This window comes from Scomber scombrus, chromosome 17, assembly GCF_963691925.1.
Source record: "Scomber scombrus chromosome 17, fScoSco1.1, whole genome shotgun sequence".
In the NCBI taxonomy this organism is placed as follows: domain Eukaryota; kingdom Metazoa; phylum Chordata; class Actinopteri; order Scombriformes; family Scombridae; genus Scomber; species Scomber scombrus.
In genome coordinates, this window is record NC_084986.1 from 28,796,003 (window position 1) to 28,811,571 (window position 15,569).

Consider the following 15,569-nt stretch of genomic DNA (forward strand, 5'->3'; position numbering starts at 1 on the left):
AACAGAATGGCTTACAAATAGGTTTTTATGGCTTAAAACGTCTTTTCTCACCAAGATCATCCAAATGCACACTGAATCACTTATTCTGTCTGGAAATCCACAAAAAACCCAGATAATGCAGAATTCACCAAATTGAACTGTTTCTGTTGATTAAACAGCGTTTTCAGCAGTTCTGTTAAGAGAATGTATTACAAACATATTTTTATTGCTTTAATCGTCTTTTCTCACCAAGCTCATCCAAATGCACACTGAATCACTTATTCTGTCTGGAAATCCACAAAAAAAACAGATAATGCAGAATTCACCACATTGAACTGTTTCTGTTGATAAAACGGCTGTTTTAGCAGCTCTGTTAAGAGAATGTATTACAGACATATTGTTATTGCTTTAACCGTCTTTTCCTCACCAAGATCATCCAAATGCACACTGAATCACTTATTCTGTCTGGAAATCCACAAAAACCCAGATAATGCAGAATTGACCACATTGAACTGTTTCTGTTGATAAAACCGCGTTTTCAGCAGTTCTGTTAGGAGAATGACTTACAAATATGATTTTATGGCTTAAACGTCTTTTCTCACCAAGATCACACAAAATCACTTATTCTGTCTGGAAATCCACAAAAAACCCAGATAATGCAGAATTCACCACATTGAACTGTTTCTGTGATAAAACGGCTGTTTTAGCAGCTCTGTTAAGAGAATGTATTACAAACATATTTGTATTGCTTTAATCGTCTTTTCCTCACCAAGATCATCCAAATGCACACAGAATCACTTATTCTGTCTGGAAATCCACAAAAAACCAGATAATGCAGGATTCACCACATTGAACTGTTTCTGTTGATAAAACGGCTGTTTTAGCAGCTCTGTTAAGCGAATGTATTACAAACATATTGTTATTGCTTTAACCGTCTTTTTCTCACCAAGATCATCCAAATGCACACTGAATCACTTATTCTGTCTGGGAATGGAGAAAAAATGTACATAATGCAGAATTCACCACATTGAATTTTTTCTTTTAATAAAACAGCCTTTCCAGCAGTTCTTGAGAGAATGGCTTACAAAAATGTATTAATGGCTTAAAACGTCTTTTCTCACCAAGATAACCCCAACCCTAACCCTAACCCTAACCCTCATCCAGTTGGGGCGTTATGTGAAAATTGTGAAGGATTTTCCAAAGTGGGCCAAAATTTAAAAGAGTGTCGGAAATGTTTTGGAAGGGTGGGTGATTGTCCCAAACCTTGCTAAAAGTGGCCGGGGGACGGGCTGAGTGAAAAACGAGCAAAATCAAGCACAGTTGGGGCGTTTTGTGAAAATTGTGAAGGATTTTCCAAAGTGGGCAAAAAATTTTAAAAAGACAGGGACGGTAGTGTCGAAAAAGTCAAAAATGGGGATTTTCCCAAAACTTGCTAAAAGGGGGCAGGGGGCGGGATGAGTGAAAAACGAGCAAAATCAAGCACAGTTGATGTGTAATGTGAAAATTGTGAAGGATTTTCCATACCGGGCAAAAATTGAATAAAACGACAGGGCCGGTAGTGTCGAAAAAGTCAAAAATGGGGATTTTCCCAAAACTTGCTAAAAGTGGCCGGGGGACGGGCTGAGTGAAAAACGAGCAAAATCAAGCACAGTTGGGGCGTTTTGTGAAAATTGTGAAGGATTTTCCAAAGTGGGCAAATTTTTTTTAAAAAGACAGGGCTGGTAGTGTCGAAAAAGTCAAAAATGGGGATTTTCCCAAAACTTGCTAAAAGGGGGCAGGGGGCGGGATGAGTGAAAAACGAGCAAAATCAAGCACAGTTGGGGCGTTTTGTGAAAATTGTGAAGGATTTTCCAAAGTGGGCAAATTTTTTTTAAAAAGACAGGGCTGGTAGTGTCGAAAAAGTCAAAAATGGGGATTTTCCCAAAACTTGCTAAAAGGGGGCAGGGGGCGGGATGAGTGAAAAACGAGCAAAATCAAGCACAGTTGGGGCGTTTTGTGAAAATTGTGAAGGATTTTCCAAAGTGGGCAAAAATTTAAAAAAAACGACAGGGCCGTTAAGTGTCGAAAAAGTCAAAAATGGGGATTTTCCCAAAACTTGATAAAAGGGGCCAGGGGGGCGAGCTGAGTGAAAAGCGAGCAAAATCAAGCACAGTTGGGGCGTTTTATGAAAATTGTGAAGGATTTTCCAAAGTGGGCAAAAATTTAAAAAAAAAAAAGACAGGGCTGGTAGTGTTGAAAAAGTCAAAAATGGGGATTTTCCCAAAACTTGCTAAAAGGGGCCAGGGGGGGCGGGCTGAGTGAAAAACGAGCAAAATCAAGCACAGTTGGGGCGTTTTGTGAAAAATGTGAAGGATTTTCCAAAGTGGGCAAAAATTTTTAAAAAACAACAGGGCCGTTAAGTCTCGAAAAAGTCAAAAATGGGGATTTTCCCAAAACTTGATAAAAGGGGCCAGGGGGGCGAGCTGAGTGAAAAACGAGCAAAATCAAGCACAGTTGGGGTGTTTTGTGAAAATTGTGAAGGATTTTCCAAAGTGGGCAAAAATTTAAAATAACGACAGGGCCGTTAATTGTCGAAAAAGTCAAAAATGGGGATTTTCCCAAAACTTGCTAAAAGGGGGCAGGGGGCGGGATGAGTGAAAAACGAGCAAAATCAAGCACAGTTGGGGCGTTTTGTAAAAAATTGTGAAGGATTTTCCAAAGTGGGCAAAAATTTAAAAAAAACGACAGGGCCGTTAAGTGTCGAAAAAGTCAAAAATGGGGATTTTCCCAAAACTTGATAAAAGGGGCCAGGGGGGCGAGCTGAGTGAAAAACAAGCAAAATCAAGCACAGTTGGGGCGTTTTATGAAAATTGTGAAGGATTTTCCAAAGTGGGCAAAAATTTAAAAAAAAAAAAAGACAGGGCTGGTAGTGTTGAAAAAGTCAAAAATGGGGATTTTCCCAAACCTTGCTAAAAGGGGCCAGGGGGGCGGGCTGAGTGAAAAACGAGCAAAATCAAGCACAGTTGGGACGTTTTGTGAAAATTGTGAAGGATTTTCCAAAGTGGGCAAAAATTTAAAAAAAAAAAAAGACAGGGCTGGTAGTGTTGAAAAAGTCAAAAATGGGGATTTTCCCAAACCTTGCTAAAAGGGGCCAGGGGGGCGAGCTGAGTGAAAAACGAGCAAAATCAAGCACAGTTGGGGCGTTTTGTGAAAATTGTGAAGGATTTTCCAAAGTGGGCAAAAATTTTAAAAAAACGACAGGGCCGTTAAGTGTCGAAAAAGTCAAAAATGGGGATTTTCCCAAAACTTGATAAAAGGGGCCAGGGGGGCGAGCTGAGTGAAAAGCGAGCAAAATCAAGCACAGTTTGGGCGTTTTATGAAAATTGTGAAGGATTTTCCAAAGTGGGCAAAAATTTAAAAAAAAAAAAGACAGGGCTGGTAGTGTCGAAAAAGTCAAAAATGGGGATTTTCCCAAAACTTGCTAAAAGGGGGCAGGGGGGCGGGCTGAGTGAAAAACGAGCAAAATCAAGCACAGTTGGGACGTTTTGTGAAAATTGTGAAGGATTTTCCAAAGTGGGCAAAAATTTAAAAAAAACGACAGGGCCGTTAAGTGTCGAAAAAGTCAAAAATGGGGATTTTCCCAAAACTTGATAAAAGGGGCCAGGGGGGCGAGCTGAGTGAAAAGCGAGCAAAATCAAGCACAGTTGGGGCGTTTTATGAAAATTGTGAAGGATTTTCCAAAGTGGGCAAAAATTAAAAAAAAAAAAAAGACAGGGCTGGTAGTGTTGAAAAAGTCAAAAATGGGGATTTTCCCAAAACTTGCTAAAAGGGGCCAGGGGGGCGGGCTGAGTGAAAAACGAGCAAAATCAAGCACAGTTGGGGTGTTTTGTGAAAATTGTGAAGGATTTTCCAAAGTGGGCAAAAATTTAAAATAACGACAGGGCCGTTAAGTGTCGAAAAAGTCAAAAATGGGGATTTTCCCAAAACTTGCTAAAAGGGGGCAGGGGGCGGGATGAGTGAAAAACGAGCAAAATCAAGCACAGTTGGGGCGTTTTGTGAAAATTGTGAAGGATTTTCCAAAGTGGGCATAAATTTAAAAAAAACGACAGGGCCGTTAAGTGTCGAAACCAACCCTGTCTTTTTTTTAAATTTTGCCCACTTTGGAAAATCCTTCACAATTTTCACAAAACGCCCCAACTGTGCTTGATTTTGCTCCTTTCTCACTCAGCCCACCCCCCTGGCCCCTTTTAGGAAATTTTCTGGAAAATCCCCATTTTTGACTTTTTCGACACTTAACGGCCCTGTCTTTTTTTTAAATTTTTGCCCACTTTGGAAAATCCTTCACAATTTTCACAAAACGCCCCAACTGTGCTTGATTTTGCTCCTTTCTCACTCAGCCCACCCCCCTGGCCCCTTTTAGGAAATTTTCTGGAAAATCCCCATTTTTGACTTTTTCGACACTTAACGGTCCTGTCGTTTTTTTAAATTTTTGCCCACTTTGGAAAATCCTTCACAATTTTCACAAAACGCCCCAACTGTGCTTGATTTTGCTCGTTTTTCACTCAGCCCGCCCCCTGCCCCTTTTTAGCAAGTTTTGGGAAAATCCCCATTTTTGACTTTTTCGACACTACCAGCCCTGTCTATTTTTAAAAATTTTGCCCACTTTGGAAAATCCTTCACAATTTTCACAAAACGCCCCAACTGTGCTTGATTTTGCTCGTTTTTCACTCATCCCGCCCCCCTGGCCCCTTTTAGCAAGTTTTTGGAAAATCAACATTTTTTTACTTTTTCGACCCTTAACGGCCCTGTCGTTTTTTTAAAATTTTTGCCCACTTTGGAAAATCCTTCACAATTTTCACAAAACGCCCCAACTGTGCTTGATTTTGCTCGTTTTTCACTCAGCCCGCCCCCCTGGCCCCTTTTAGCAAGTTTTGGGAAAATCCCCATTTTTGACCTTTTCGACACTACCAGCCCTGTCTTTTTTTTAAATTTTTGCCCACTTTGGAAAATCCTTCACAATTTTCACAAAACGCCTCAACTGTGCTTGATTTTGCTCGTTTTTCACTCAGCCCGCCCCCCTGGCCCCTTTTAGCAAAGTTTGGGAAAATCCCAATTATTGACTTTTTCAACCCTTAACGGCCCTGTCGTTTTTTTAAATTTTTGCCCACTTTGGAAAATCCTTCACAATTTTCACAAAACGCCCCAACTGTGCTTGATTTTGCTCGTTTTTCACTCAGCCCGCCCCCCTGGCCCCTTTTAGCAAGTTTTTGGAAAATCCCCATTTTTGACTTTTTCGACACTACCAGACCTGTCTTTTTTTTAAATTTTGCCCACTTTGGAAAATCCTTCACAATTTTCACAAAACGCCCCAACCGTGCTTGATTTTGCTCGTTTTTCACTCAGCCCGCCCCCCCTGTCCCCTTTTAGGAAGTTTTGTGAAAATCCCCATTTTTGACTTTTTCGACACTACCAGCCCTGTCTTTTTTTTTTAAATTTTGCCCACTTTGGAAAATCCTTCACAATTTTCACAAAACGCCCCAACTGTGCTTGATTTTGCTCGTTTTTCACTCAGCCCGCCCCCCTGGCCCCTTTTAGCAAGTTTTGGGAAAATCCCCATTTTTGACTTTTTCGACACTACCAGCCCCGTCTTTTTTTTAAATTTTTGCCCACTTTGGAAAATCCTTCACAATTTTCACAAAACGCCCCAACTGTGCTTGATTTTGCTCGTTTTTCACTCAGCCCGCCCCCCTGGCCCCTTTTAGCAAAGTTTGGGAAAATCCCAATTTTTGACTTTTTCAACCCTTAACGGACCTGTCGTTTTTTTTTTAAATTTTTGCCCACTTTGGAAAATCCTTCACAATTTTCATAAAACGCGCCAACTGTGCTTGATTTTGCTCGTTTTTCACTCAGCCCGCCCCCCTGGCCCCTTTTAGCAAGTTTTGGGAAAATCCCCATTTTTGACTTTTTCGACACTTAACGGCCCTGTCGTTTTTTTAAATTTTTGCCCACTTTGGAAAATCCTTCACAATTTTCACAAAACGCCCCAACTGTGCTTGATTTTGCTCGTTTTTCACTCAGCCCGCCCCCCTGGCCCCTTTTAGCAAGTTTTTGGAAAATCCCCATTTTTGACTTTTTCGACCCTTAACGGCCCTGTCGTTTTTTTAAAATTTTTGCCCACTTTGGAAAATCCTTCACAATTTTCACAAAACGCCCCAACTGTGCTTGATTTTGCTCGTTTTTCACTCAGCCCGCCCCCCTGGCCCCTTTTAGCAAGTTTGGGGAAAATCCCCATTTCTGACCTTTTCGACACTACCAGCCCTGTCTTTTTTTTAAATTTTTGCCCACTTTGGAAAATCCTTCACAATTTTCACAAAACGCCCCAACTGTGCTTGATTTTGCTCGTTTTTCACTCAGCCCGCCCCCCTGGCCCCTTTTAGCAAAGTTTGGGAAAATCCCAATTTTTGACTTTTTCAACCCTTAACGGCCCTGTCGTTTTTTTTAATTTTTGCCCACTTTGTAAAATCCTTCACAATTTTCACAAAACGCCCCAACTGTGCTTGATTTTGCTCGTTTTTCACTCAGCCCGCCCCCCTGGCCCCTTTTAGCAAGTTTTGGGAAAATCCCCATTTTTGACTTTTTCGACACTACCAGCCCTGTCTTTTTTTTTAAATTTTTGCCCACTTTGGAAAATCCTTCACAATTTTCACAAAACGCCCCAACTGTGCTTGATTTTGCTCGTTTTTCACTCAGCCCGCCCCCCTGGCCCCTTTTAGCAAAGTTTGGGAAAATCCCCATTTTTGACTTTTTCAACCCTTAACGGCCCTGTCGTTTTTTTAAATTTTTGCCCACTTTGGAAAATCCTTCACAATTTTCACAAAACGCCCCAACCGTGCTTGATTTTGCTCGTTTTTCACTCAGCCCGCCCCCCTGGCTTCTTTTAGCAAAGTTTGGGAAAATCCCAATTTTTGACTTTTTCGACCCTTAAGGGCCCTGTCGTTTTTTTAAATTTTTGCCCACTTTGGAAAATCCTTCACAATTTTCACAAAACGCCCCAACTATGCTTGATTTTGCTCCTTTCTCACTCAGCCCACCCCCCTGTCCCCTTTTAGGAAGTTTTTTGAAAATTCCCATTTTTGACTTTTTCGACACTTAACGGCCCTGTCGTTTTTTTTTAAATTTTTGCCCACTTTGGAAAATCCTTCACAATTTTCACAAAACGCCCCAACTGTGCTTGATTTTGCTCGTTTTTCACTCAGCCCGCCCCCCCTGGCCCCTTTTAGCAAGTTTTGGGAAAATCCCCATTTTTGACTTTTTCTACCCTTAACGGCCCTGTCGTTTTTTTTAAATTTTTGCACACTTTGGAAAATCCTTCACAATTTTCACAAAACGCCCCAACTGTGCTTGATTTTGCTCGTTTTTCACTCAGCCCGCCCCCCTGGCCCCTTTTAGCAAGTTTTGGGAAAATCCCCATTTTTGACTTTTTCGACACTACCAGCCCCGTCTTTTTTTTAAATTTTTGCCCACTTTGGAAAATCCTTCACAATTTTCACAAAACGCCCCAACTGTGCTTGATTTTGCTCGTTTTTCACTCAGCCCGCCCCCCTGGCCCCTTTTAGCAAAGTTTGGGAAAATCCCAATTTTTGACTTTTTCAACCCTTAACGGACCTGTCGTTTTTTTTTTAAATTTTTGCCCACTTTGGAAAATCCTTCACAATTTTCATAAAACGCGCCAACTGTGCTTGATTTTGCTCGTTTTTCACTCAGCCCGCCCCCCTGGCCCCTTTTAGCAAGTTTTGGGAAAATCCCCATTTTTGACTTTTTCGACACTTAACGGCCCTGTCGTTTTTTTAAATTTTTGCCCACTTTGGAAAATCCTTCACAATTTTCACAAAACGCCCCAACTGTGCTTGATTTTGCTCGTTTTTCACTCAGCCCGCCCCCCTGGCCCCTTTTAGCAAGTTTTTGGAAAATCCCCATTTTTGACTTTTTCGACCCTTAACGGCCCTGTCGTTTTTTTAAAATTTTTGCCCACTTTGGAAAATCCTTCACAATTTTCACAAAACGCCCCAACTGTGCTTGATTTTGCTCGTTTTTCACTCAGCCCGCCCCCCTGGCCCCTTTTAGCAAGTTTGGGGAAAATCCCCATTTCTGACCTTTTCGACACTACCAGCCCTGTCTTTTTTTTAAATTTTTGCCCACTTTGGAAAATCCTTCACAATTTTCACAAAACGCCCCAACTGTGCTTGATTTTGCTCGTTTTTCACTCAGCCCGCCCCCCTGGCCCCTTTTAGCAAAGTTTGGGAAAATCCCAATTTTTGACTTTTTCAACCCTTAACGGCCCTGTCGTTTTTTTTAATTTTTGCCCACTTTGTAAAATCCTTCACAATTTTCACAAAACGCCCCAACTGTGCTTGATTTTGCTCGTTTTTCACTCAGCCCGCCCCCCTGGCCCCTTTTAGCAAGTTTTGGGAAAATCCCCATTTTTGACTTTTTCGACACTACCAGCCCTGTCTTTTTTTTTAAATTTTTGCCCACTTTGGAAAATCCTTCACAATTTTCACAAAACGCCCCAACTGTGCTTGATTTTGCTCGTTTTTCACTCAGCCCGCCCCCCTGGCCCCTTTTAGCAAAGTTTGGGAAAATCCCCATTTTTGACTTTTTCAACCCTTAACGGCCCTGTCGTTTTTTTAAATTTTTGCCCACTTTGGAAAATCCTTCACAATTTTCACAAAACGCCCCAACCGTGCTTGATTTTGCTCGTTTTTCACTCAGCCCGCCCCCCTGGCTTCTTTTAGCAAAGTTTGGGAAAATCCCAATTTTTGACTTTTTCGACCCTTAAGGGCCCTGTCGTTTTTTTAAATTTTTGCCCACTTTGGAAAATCCTTCACAATTTTCACAAAACGCCCCAACTATGCTTGATTTTGCTCCTTTCTCACTCAGCCCACCCCCCTGTCCCCTTTTAGGAAGTTTTTTGAAAATTCCCATTTTTGACTTTTTCGACACTTAACGGCCCTGTCGTTTTTTTTTAAATTTTTGCCCACTTTGGAAAATCCTTCACAATTTTCACAAAACGCCCCAACTGTGCTTGATTTTGCTCGTTTTTCACTCAGCCCGCCCCCCCTGGCCCCTTTTAGCAAGTTTTGGGAAAATCCCCATTTTTGACTTTTTCTACCCTTAACGGCCCTGTCGTTTTTTTTAAATTTTTGCACACTTTGGAAAATCCTTCACAATTTTCACAAAACGCCCCAACTGTGCTTGATTTTGCTCGTTTTTCACTCAGCCCGCCCCCCTGGCCCCTTTTAGCAAGTTTTGGGAAAATCCCCATTTCTGACCTTTTCGACACTACCAGCCCTGTCTTTTTTTTTAAATTTTTGCCCACTTTGGAAAATCCTTCACAATTTTCACAAAACGCCCCAACTGTGCTTGATTTTGCTCGTTTTTCACTCAGCCCGCCCCCCTGGCCCCTTTTAGCAAAGTTTGGGAAAATCCCAATTTTTGACTTTTTCAACCCTTAACGGCCCTGTTGTTTTTTTTAATTTTTGCCCACTTTGGAAAATCCTTCACAATTTTCACAAAACGCCCCAACTGTGCTTGATTTTGCTCGTTTTTCACTCAGCCCGCCCCCCTGGCCCCTTTTAGCAAGTTTTGGGAAAATCCCCATTTTTGACTTTTTCGACACTACCAGCCCTGTCTTTTTTTTAAATTTTTGCCCACTTTGGAAAATCCTTCACAATTTTCACAAAACGCCCCAACTGTGCTTGATTTTGCTCGTTTTTCACTCAGCCCGCCCCCCTGGCTTCTTTTAGCAAAGTTTGGGAAAATCCCAATTTTTGACTTTTTCGACCCTTAAGGGCCCTGTCGTTTTTTTAAATTTTTGCCCACTTTGGAAAATCCTTCACAATTTTCACAAAACGCCCCAACTGTGCTTGATTTTGCTCGTTTTTCAATCAGCCCGCCCCCCTGGCTTCTTTTAGCAAAGTTTGGGAAAATCCCAATTTTTGACTTTTTCGACCCTTAAGGGCCCTGTCGTTTTTTTAAATTTTTGCCCACTTTGGAAAATCCTTCACAATTTTCACAAAACGCCCCAACTATGCTTGATTTTGCTCCTTTCTCACTCAGCCCGCCCCCCTGGCCCCTTTTAGCAAAGTTTGGGAAAATCCCAATTTTTGACTTTTTCAACCCTTAACGGCCCTGTCGTTTTTTTAAATTTTTGCCCACTTTGGAAAATCCTTCACAATTTTCACAAAACGCCCCAACCGTGCTTGATTTTGCTCGTTTTTCACTCAGCCCGCCCCCCTGGCTTCTTTTAGCAAAGTTTGGGAAAATTCCAATTTTTGACTTTTTCGACCCTTAAGGGCCCTGTCGTTTTTTTAAATTTTTGCCCACTTTGGAAAATCCTTCACAATTTTCACAAAACGCCCCAACTATGCTTGATTTTGCTCCTTTCTCACTCAGCCCACCCCCCTGTCCCCTTTTAGGAAGTTTTTTGAAAATTCCCATTTTTGACTTTTTCGACACTTAACGGCCCTGTCGTTTTTTTTTAAATTTTTGCCCACTTTGGAAAATCCTTCACAATTTTCACAAAACGCCCCAACTGTGCTTGATTTTGCTCGTTTTTCACTCAGCCCGCCCCCCCTGGCCCCTTTTAGCAAGTTTTGGGAAAATCCCCATTTTTGACTTTTTCTACCCTTAACGGCCCTGTCGTTTTTTTAAATTTTTGCACACTTTGGAAAATCCTTCACAATTTTCACAAAACGCCCCAACTGTGCTTGATTTTGCTCGTTTTTCACTCAGCCCGCCCCCCTGGCCCCTTTTAGCAAGTTTTTGGAAAATCCCCATTTTTGACTTTTTCGACACTACCAGCCCTGTCTATTTTTAAAAATTTTGCCCACTTTGGAAAATCCTTCACAATTTTCACAAAACGCCCCAACTGTGCTTGATTTTGCTCGTTTTTCACTCAGCCCGCCCCCCTGGCCCCTTTTAGCAAGTTTTGGGAAAATCCCCATTTTTGACTTTTTCGACACTACCAGCCCTGTCTTTTTTTTAAATTTTTGCCCACTTTGGAAAATCCTTCACAATTTTCACAAAACGCCCCAACTGTGCTTGATTTTGCTCGTTTTTCACTCAGCCCGCCCCCCTGGCTTCTTTTAGCAAAGTTTGGGAAAATCCCAATTTTTGACTTTTTCGACCCTTAAGGGCCCTGTCGTTTTTTTAAATTTTTGCCCACTTTGGAAAATCCTTCACAATTTTCACAAAACGCCCCAACTGTGCTTGATTTTGCTCGTTTTTCACTCAGCCCGCCCCCCTGGCTTCTTTTAGCAAAGTTTGGGAAAATCCCAATTTTTGACTTTTTCGACCCTTAAGGGCCCTGTCGTTTTTTTAAATTTTTGCCCACTTTGGAAAATCCTTCACAATTTTCACAAAACGCCCCAACTATGCTTGATTTTGCTCCTTTCTCACTCAGCCCGCCCCCCTGGCCCCTTTTAGCAAAGTTTGGGAAAATCCCAATTTTTGACTTTTTCAACCCTTAACGGCCCTGTCGTTTTTTTAAATTTTTGCCCACTTTGGAAAATCCTTCACAATTTTCACAAAACGCCCCAACCGTGCTTGATTTTGCTCGTTTTTCACTCAGCCCGCCCCCCTGGCTTCTTTTAGCAAAGTTTGGGAAAATCCCAATTTTTGACTTTTTCGACCCTTAAGGGCCCTGTCGTTTTTTTAAATTTTTGCCCACTTTGGAAAATCCTTCACAATTTTCACAAAACGCCCCAACTATGCTTGATTTTGCTCCTTTCTCACTCAGCCCACCCCCCTGTCCCCTTTTAGGAAGTTTTTTGAAAATTCCCATTTTTGACTTTTTCGACACTTAACGGCCCTGTCGTTTTTTTTTAAATTTTTGCCCACTTTTGAAAATCCTTCACAATTTTCACAAAACGCCCCAACTGTGCTTGATTTTGCTCGTTTTTCACTCAGCCCGCCCCCCCTGGCCCCTTTTAGCAAGTTTTGGGAAAATCCCCATTTTTGACTTTTTCTACCCTTAACGGCCCTGTCGTTTTTTTAAATTTTTGCCCACTTTGGAAAATCCTTCACAATTTTCACAAAACGCCCCAACTGTGCTTGATTTTGCTCGTTTTTCACTCAGCCCGCCCCCCTGGCCCCTTTTAGCAAGTTTTGGGAAAATCCCCATTTTTGACTTTTTCGACACTACCAGCCCTGTCTTTTTTTTAAATTTTTGCCCACTTTGGAAAATCCTTCACAATTTTCACAAAACGCCCCAACTGTGCTTGATTTTGCTCGTTTTTCACTCAGCCCGCCCCCCTGGCCCCTTTTAGCAAAGTTTGGGAAAATCCCCATTTTTGACTTTTTCAACCCTTAACGGCCCTGTCGTTTTTTAAAATTTTTGCCCACTTTGGAAAATCCTTCACAATTTTCACAAAACGCCCCAACCGTGCTTGATTTTGCTCGTTTTTCACTCAGCCCGCCCCCCTGGCTTCTTTTAGCAAAGTTTGGGAAAATCCCAATTTTTGACTTTTTCGACCCTTAAGGGCCCTGTCGTTTTTTTAAATTTTTGCCCACTTTGGAAAATCCTTCACAATTTTCACAAAACGCCCCAACTATGCTTGATTTTGCTCCTTTCTCACTCAGCCCACCCCCCTGTCCCCTTTTAGGAAGTTTTTTGAAAATTCCCATTTTTGACTTTTCCGACACTTAACGGCCCTGTCGTTTTTTTTTAAATTTTTGCCCACTTTGGAAAATCCTTCACAATTTTCACAAAACGCCCCAACTGTGCTTGATTTTGCTCGTTTTTCACTCAGCCCGCCCCCCCTGGCCCCTTTTAGCAAGTTTTGGGAAAATCCCCATTTTTGACTTTTTCTACCCTTAACGGCCCTGTCGTTTTTTTAAATTTTTGCACACTTTGGAAAATCCTTCACAATTTTCACAAAACGCCCCAACTGTGCTTGATTTTGCTCGTTTTTCACTCAGCCCGCCCCCCTGGCCCCTTTTAGCAAGTTTTTGGAAAATCCCCATTTTTGACTTTTTCGACACTACCAGCCCTGTCTATTTTTAAAAATTTTGCCCACTTTGGAAAATCCTTCACAATTTTCACAAAACGCCCCAACTGTGCTTGATTTTGCTCGTTTTTCACTCAGCCCGCCCCCCTGGCCCCTTTTAGCAAAGTTTGGGAAAATCCCCATTTTTGACTTTTCGACCCTTAACGGCCCTGTCGTTTTTTTCAAATTTTGCCCACTTTGGAAATTCCTTCACAATTTTCACAAAACGCCCCAACTGTGCTTGATTTTGCTCGTTTTTCACTCATCCCGCCCCCCTGGCCCCTTTTAGCAAGTTTTTGGAAAATCCACATTTTTTTACTTTTTCGACCCTTAACGGCCCTGTCGTTTTTTTAAAATTTTTGCCCACTTTGGAAAATCCTTCACAATTTTCACAAAACGCCCCAACTGTGCTTGATTTTGCTCGTTTTTCACTCAGCCCGCCCCCCTGGCCCCTTTTAGCAAGTCTTGGGAAAATCCCCATTTTTGACCTTTTCGACACTACCAGCCCTGTCTTTTTTTTAAATTTTTGCCCACTTTGGAAAATCCTTCACAATTTTCACAAAACGCCCCAACTGTGCTTGATTTTGCTCGTTTTTCACTCAGCCCGCCCCCCTGGCCCCTTTTAGCAAAGTTTGGGAAAATCCCAATTATTGACTTTTTCAACCCTTAACGGCCCTGTCGTTTTTTTAAATTTTTGCCCACTTTGGAAAATCCTTCACAATTTTCACAAAACGCCCCAACTGTGCTTGATTTTGCTCGTTTTTCACTCAGCCCGCCCCCCTGGCCCCTTTTAGCAAGTTTTTGGAAAATCCCCATTTTTGACTTTTTCGACACTACCAGACCTGTCTTTTTTTTAAATTTTGCCCACTTTGGAAAATCCTTCACAATTTTCACAAAACGCCCCAACCGTGCTTGATTTTGCTCGTTTTTCACTCAGCCCGCCCCCCTGTCCCCTTTTAGGAAGTTTTGTGAAAATCCCCATTTTTGACTTTTTCGACACTACCAGCCCTGTCTTTTTTTTTTTAAATTTTGCCCACTTTGGAAAATCCTTCACAATTTTCACAAAACGCCCCAACTGTGCTTGATTTTGCTCGTTTTTCACTCAGCCCGCCCCCCTGGCCCCTTTTAGCAAGTTTTGGGAAAATCCCCATTTTTGACTTTTTCGACACTACCAGCCCCGTCTTTTTTTTAAATTTTTGCCCACTTTGGAAAATCCTTCACAATTTTCACAAAACGCCCCAACTGTGCTTGATTTTGCTCGTTTTTCACTCAGCCCGCCCCCCTGGCCCCTTTTAGCAAAGTTTGGGAAAATCCCAATTTTTGACTTTTTCAACCCTTAACGGCCCTGTCGTTTTTTTTTTAAATTTTTGCCCACTTTGGAAAATCCTTCACAATTTTCATAAAACGCGCCAACTGTGCTTGATTTTGCTCGTTTTTCACTCAGCCCGCCCCCCTGGCCCCTTTTAGCAAGTTTTGGGAAAATCCCCATTTTTGACTTTTTCGACACTTAACGGCCCTGTCGTTTTTTTAAATTTTTGCCCACTTTGGAAAATCCTTCACAATTTTCACAAAACGCCCCAACTGTGCTTGATTTTGCTCGTTTTTCACTCAGCCCGCCCCCCTGGCCCCTTTTAGCAAGTTTTTGGAAAATCCCCATTTTTGACTTTTTCGACCCTTAACGGCCCTGTCGTTTTTTTAAAATTTTTGCCCACTTTGGAAAATCCTTCACAATTTTCACAAAACGCCCCAACTGTGCTTGATTTTGCTCGTTTTTCACTCAGCCCGCCCCCCTGGCCCCTTTTAGCAAGTTTTGGGAAAATCCCCATTTCTGACCTTTTCGACACTACCAGCCCTGTCTTTTTTTTAAATTTTTGCCCACTTTGGAAAATCCTTCACAATTTTCACAAAACGCCCCAACTGTGCTTGATTTTGCTCGTTTTTCACTCAGCCCGCCCCCCTGGCCCCTTTTAGCAAAGTTTGGGAAAATCCCAATTTTTGACTTTTTCAACCCTTAACGGCCCTGTCGTTTTTTTTAATTTTTGCCCACTTTGGAAAATCCTTCACAATTTTCACAAAACGCCCCAACTGTGCTTGATTTTGCTCGTTTTTCACTCAGCCCGCCCCCCTGGCCCCTTTTAGCAAGTTTTGGGAAAATCCCCATTTTTGACTTTTTCGACACTACCAGCCCTGTCTTTTTTTTTAAATTTTTGCCCACTTTGGAAAATCCTTCACAATTTTCACAAAACGCCCCAACTGTGCTTGATTTTGCTCGTTTTTCACTCAGCCCGCCCCCCTGGCCCCTTTTAGCAAAGTTTGGGAAAATCCCCATTTTTGACTTTTTCAACCCTTAACGGCCCTGTCGTTTTTTTAAATTTTTGCCCACTTTGGAAAATCCTTCACAATTTTCACAAAACGCCCCAACCGTGCTTGATTTTGCTCGTTTTTCACTCAGCCCGCCCCCCTGGCTTCTTTTAGCAAAGTTTGGGAAAATCCCAATTTTTGACTTTTTCGACCCTTAAGGGCCCTGTCGTTTTTTTAAATTTTTGCCCACTTTGGAAAATC